Raw genomic sequence first — 6,557 nt, 5'->3', positions numbered from 1 at the left:
TCTTTTACAGACATCTGGAAGGTAGGTAGACTATTGGTCCTCCCGAAGGGAAACGGTAAGCCTCTCTCTGACCCGAAGGCCTATAGGCCTATTACTCTTTTGCCAATCCTGGGTAAGATCCTGGAGCGCGTCATCATCTCCTGCGCTCCCTGCTTGCACCGACATATATCTGACGCTCAGCACGGTTTCACCCGTGGCCGGTCTACGGTCACGGCGCTCAAGTTCATTAACTCGATCACCGAGAACAGTACTGCGTCATACGTGCAGCTGATCTTCCTGGACATCTCCGGTGCTTTTGACAACGCGTGGTGGCCGATGATTTTGTTGAAGGCCAAACAGACCGGAGCTCCACCTAATATCTTCAGGTCATTGGTTAGTTACTTTACAGACCGGCGTGTGGGCCTCTATGTAGGGGCTCACACGTCGTGGAAGCGCAGTACCATGGGATGTCCTTAGGGATCAATGTTGGGCCCGACACTTTGGAACCTCCTGCTCAACGACCTCCTGCTGCTGCCGTGTCCTGAGTGGGTACACGTAATAGCGTACGCAGACGATGTGACGATCGCAATCGCTTGGTGTGACCCTCGACGAGGCTAGGTCCTATGTGCCGCATGCGAAATTGATTGATTTACAAGCTGCCAATGGTTTTGGCAAGACGTCATGGGGCGTGAGATACCCCGCCCTAAGTGTGCTGTACGCAGGCATTTATGTGGCAACAATGACATACGCTGCGGCCGTATGGTACCGATGCTCGTCGATTTTTGTAATGAGAAAGGTGGTTGGAGGGAATCGATTTTTCTAATGAGAAAGGTGGTTGGAGGGAATACTCAGCGACCGGCGCTCATTTTACTCACGAAGGCTTACAGGTCGTGCAGCACGGCAGCGTTACCTGTAAGTCTCTCGTGCAGGACGACTTGCGGAGGAGGGAATCCAACTGGCCCCCAGGGAGCGCCGGGAATTGAAGCGCACCATTAGAGAGGATGCCGTGGCCTTTTGGCAGGAGCGGTGGGATGCGATAATTCATTTGGTCAAATTATCATTTGGCAAAATTTTACTTGGTCAAGTTTTTTTATGGCAAATTTTTGTATAGCAAATGTTTTTTGCCAAATATCCAAATAATTTGATTGATCAAATTAACACTTCATATACTTACCCACAAATCAAAGCATAAGGCACATGATCATAGTTTTCTTAAACAATAATTTTAATAATAAAATTTTATGTTTGCAAAAAGTAGGTATTGCAGAAAATAGTGGGTTAGGTTAGGTTAGAACAGTGACCATTAACGCGCGAAGGCGAGCGCAGCGTGCCGCGGTAGCGGCCGCCGAGCGCCAGAATCACCTCTTGTTAATGAATATTTCGATAAAAAGAATGAAATAAGTTGTTTGCGATGTGATAATTTGGGAAACGTTTTTGGCCAAACATTAGTAATCCAATCACGTCATATTATTAGTTACTGCACGCTATGGCTGCAGAAGATTTAAACAAGATTTTTGGCGAGAAAATCAATTTTCGCAGGACATTTCCGGTTAAATATCCGTGTTGTAGTTAAAGCTAGAACTAACTCTGACATTAAACTGTTAATAATTAAAATCCTAAACACTTCTTAACGTATTTTGTTGCATGGAGTATTCAGTTTTTTTATGAATACTGGGTTTTAATCAAAATTTAACGAATGCATAATAGTCCAAAACCAAATGATATAAAGATTTTTTAACAATTTTACAAGAAATTGGTTTTTTTTATAACTCTAAAAACATTTAAAACATAACGTTACTTTTCTTGTTATACATTTAGGACATACTTTTTTAATTCGAATCGACACTATACGAATAGTTAAAAGGAATTCATATTTTTAATCACATTTAAGTCATAAATGTTGCTACACAACAAATAATATTTTTTATTAATTAGTACCTGTCTTTGTTAATAATATTAAAATTTGCAATAACTTAATATAGAACCAAAAACGTTTTTCTCTTAATGTGTACATATTAACTATAAATTAATAATAAATATTGACTACCACCTACCTATAATGTTTTTATTGTAATTCAGTTTGTTATGTTTGTTAGCTTATTCACATATAACAGAATAGTACTTTTTAATAATTTCATTTATTTAAACAATAAGAATTTTGTTTTGGGTGCACTGTTTTTAATGTCCTACGTAGGTACATATTTTATGTTCGTCCATTTTAACCTAACAATGAAATTGTGATAAAAATGGGTCCCATTTTGAGAACTGCTGTCTGTTCCCTCGCTAAATATTATCCTAATTACCTCTTGTCTTTGAAGTTAAAATTAATCATTTATCAGTTTCAACTACTCTGTTCAATATTTTCCTCCTTCTTCTCTCGTTGATGAGATAGATGTGCGACGGATCTCGAGCACTGTAGGTCGTAGGTGTTAAAACATCCTATCGCTTGTCTTGCTGAAGACAAGTGAGCATTGGATGTCGACTACACCGTTTGTTTTTATTTGGGCTTTCACTTCTTTTGCACCTAATGTTTACTATATTTTCAGTTTAGAATTTTCTTATGGTATTGTTATTTTATTACCATTATTCTTTCACATTCTTAATATTAAAGTTACTCCTTTTATTTACAAGTTTGTTGTTGCTATCATGCATGAGGTAATTTTATTGTTGAGAGGGTTTTCATAATGGACGTGACATTTTCTTTCTTTGCCAGGAATTGCTACTTGATCAATTTCATAAAATTAACAATAACTAAAAGTTTTTTTACTAAACATTTTATGAAAATTACCTAATGGTTGTTAAAATTTGAGTATTCTTGAAATAAATAACTAATTAAATAAGTAACGTTATGTTTTAAGTGTAACTTGCTATTTTTTAGAATGTTTATTCTTGTTAATTAATATTTAAGTACTATTTAAAATTACAAATAAATAAATTTTAACTTTGTTTTTGTAACCGTTTATAGCACTTTATATACCTTTAAAAGTACCTGTTTTTTAGTGAGACCTATGATGTATTTGCAATGTTTATTTAAGAAATGCGAAAAAAGGCGACAGTTACATTATTAATTTTACAAAATGACAATTATACGACGATCCTTATTATGCTGGTGAGAACAATTTCGTTCAGTTTCGCTTATGACGGCATTAACCAACTTCATTTGAACACATCCATTGCTCATTGCTTTCTGAACCACGTGTTGTTTGTTATATTGACATACTCGTACTTGTACCTGGACACCCTGATATTCCGTCGACGCTGAGGTGTTTGATTGACACCCGGGACATTATCGACCGGTTATTTTCTCTGCCCTGATTCGTTAACCCTGCATCTTCCCTCCGCTCGACCTCTTCAACTTTATGCTCGTGCTGTGTTGGCTGTCGCCTTCACACTCTTCGCTTCGATGGCGTCACCCTCTCTGAGGCGTCTGCCTGTGTCACCCACGTGGATCAGTGACGTCCCCTGCAGGCTGGGGGTGTCGTCCTAACAGTCTTCCCCTGTCAATCAGTTCGTTCAGTCAGCGGTATCATTCTCTCTTCCTTCGTTTGGTTGGCTGAGGAGGCTCCTGTTCCGAATCAGGCGCTAATGTCATGGTGATTCCAAAGTGATTACGTTATATTCCGATATACCACTCTTACAGTAATGGGGTGATATTTTTCATATTCCATTTCACTTTGCTTTCCCATCTTCTCTTACATTACTGCACACGTAAACACTCATCATATACAATATCGGCTTACCCGGGCAAATCTATCAAATTTTGGATTCATTTCAGTAGCTGCTTTGCAATTGCTTGCTGCTTTAAAATGCTTGCGCTGCTTTGGCTTAGAATTCATTCATATTCATATTATTTATTTGCTAACTAATTGTAGCTAGAAGATCGAATTCGCCCAGTAGGGCGATCTAACTACATGAAATGGTTTTTATTTAAAATAGAAAGACCCGTGTCTTTCTATGTGTCTAGGTATGTCTTGACGCGATATTTATGAATGAGTTACATTATGTACTCACTGCTTGACGTTTAGTTATAATGGGTGGGACGCGAATGATTAAAATCTGTTTTTAATGTTATACATTTCATGTAGGTAGATGGGGAGTAGAAGGGAGAGTGCATAACAAAACTAATCTTACTAACCATTGGCTTGCCTTTAATTAATTATAAGATCAAATTAATGTTATGGTACTATCCCATGTGCCAACCTCACCTGCTCGCGCCAACAGCCGGCTGTTGGCGGCAGCGGCGTGGCTCACCGCGAGAGTGAGACGCTCCGCTGCGGTGCTCCCTGCTGTCTTACTGACGAGGCTCTGGCTTTAACTAATATTTATGGCTGTCTTTTACTAACATTGTATGTCATGTTATAGAGCTTGCAGATGGACTAACCAGGCTGGCAGTGTGTGGCAGCTAACTTGTTTATAAATGTGGAAACATCTCATTCACACAAAACACAGTTGAGCCGTGCAATGCTTTGATGTGTCTCTAATTATACATCGATGTAAACTCTAACAATGCATAGCTAAATATAAATCTAATTTTAATATGTTTTATATTACAGATGACAAACAATTTGTTAGTAATATCACTGTTTATATCTTATCTGGATAAGATACTCAATTAGACATCAAGATGACTCGTACACTCAAAAGATACTAAGAGTAAGTATTAAAAATATTAATAAAATTATTATTTAATTTATAAAAAGACTAGCTTTTGCCCACGGCTTCTAATAATAGCCTATGTGTTATTCTGGGTTATAAACAATAATACTGTAAAGTTTCGTCAATATCCGTTCAGTAGTTTTTGCGTGAAAAAGTAACAGACATCCAAATTTTCGCATTTCTTATATGTATTAGTATTTTAATCTGTACTACATATTTTATATTAATTATTTCAGGTATAGAAGCCAAAAGAGAAACTTGAGTGATGCAAAAGTTAAAATTGCTACGATGGTGCTCACCACATGTACTCGCAAGTCAAGTTCCTCAAGATGAAGCATTAATAACGCAGCCCTGACAAAATAATGCAAATTTGAAGAATTCATAAACATAAAAAGAACTAACTACTAATTAAGGTAAACGCAACTTCAATCTTCAGATTTATATTTATATAAATTATACAATTATAATTGTCTTATTACATTTCACTATTAATAATATTAATATGCCATCTATTTCAGGTATAGACTAGAAGAAATAATAAAAATTAAAATGTAATATAATACTTAGCTACCTACGTTTCGCTACTTCATACTGAACTGAACCGGAGCCTGACAATGCACCACACGACCTTTTTCTGATTATGTAAGTAAAACAATTTTACAACTCAATCGCAATAATCAATAGTAAGTGTTAAGATACCATAAACATTAAGCTTGGACATATCTTTGGAGCACTCAGCCAGTGTTCTTTTTTCTTTTCACCAACTGTCGTTAGGTCATATAACCTCTCTACTGGCAGGTGTTCACGCGCGCCTACTACCTTTGTTTAAAGGCATTTTTTTATAAAAAATACATTTAACAAAATTTAACCAACAGGTAAAACGCCATGAATAGAATAGAATTGATCACATCTCACAAGGAAGGAGGAGTGATATCGCCAAGAAGAAATTACTGTCTCAATGCGTAAAATATTACTCTACGAAGCAAGAAGGCTAAGAATAAAGAAAGAAAAGAAAGCAAAACTAAACGCAAGACGCAAATAGTAGTTCACGACACGACTAGTAAGTGTACCTAACATTATTACGCTAAACGACCAAGAAATATGAGATAAGTAATAGGCTAGATGACAAAATTTCAATTATTTGTCCGTCAGACAGATAATTAGAAAATATTAGACTCATAATTTTTATGTTCTTTTATAATTAAATAATAACAGTGCTACATCGAGTTGAAATGGCGCTATACGTCACGCTTGAGTAGAATTTTTACTCAAAAGTGATGTCACGTGACATTTCAACTCAATTTAATACTGTAATTATTCGATTATAGAAAAAAAAATATGAGTCTAATATTTTCTAATTATCTGTCTGACGGACTAAATATAATTTTAATTTCATTACCCAGTCATCATCCCTATTGTATATTATTGCAAATCCATTTCCGAGACATGTTCAATATTACTCTTATAAAATTAATTCTATGCATAATTTGAAATCTTATTTTAAACGCAAATGTCACACAATAAATGCCTGCCGCATTTTATTTAGATGTCACTTTAACTAATAATTAGGTATTATGTGATAATACTACCACGCATCCACTCACCTCTATGTTGTCATTTCTTAATTACCTATAGTCCTTTTTTGCGAATAAAATATAAGAGAATGAAATCATTAAAACGAAATAATTACAACTGTCTTTTTATTTCCAGGTTCATCAGTATCATGGAATTATCGACATTGGACTTGAAATCTCAGTTGCAGTTCCGGTATTGGATTGACGACAGCAGTCAACTATCGATGAACACTGATTTGAAGATGCTTGACGTTCTACAGAGGAAGCAAGAAAATAATAATTAGAGATATTTACAGATTAAAACATAGTAGTTATGCACTTTTATTCAAATTAATATTGTACTGATCA

At 36.0% G+C, this 6,557-nt stretch overlaps 1 long non-coding RNA gene across 1 annotated transcript; it reads left to right on the top strand.

Moving 5' to 3' along the window:
- Positions 1–4,524: 4,524 nt before the first annotated feature.
- Positions 4,525–5,651, top strand: LOC135086532 (uncharacterized). Its single transcript, XR_010260515.1, has 4 exons — positions 4,525–4,632; positions 4,872–5,048; positions 5,154–5,277; positions 5,511–5,651. It is a non-coding gene; the product is annotated as an uncharacterized LOC135086532 (long non-coding RNA).
- The last annotated feature ends 906 nt before the right edge of the window (positions 5,652–6,557 follow it).

The sequence above is a fragment of the Ostrinia nubilalis genome, chromosome Z (genome assembly GCF_963855985.1).
Source record: "Ostrinia nubilalis chromosome Z, ilOstNubi1.1, whole genome shotgun sequence".
NCBI lineage: Eukaryota > Metazoa > Arthropoda > Insecta > Lepidoptera > Crambidae > Ostrinia > Ostrinia nubilalis.
This window is presented reverse-complemented; position numbering and strand designations above follow the sequence as displayed.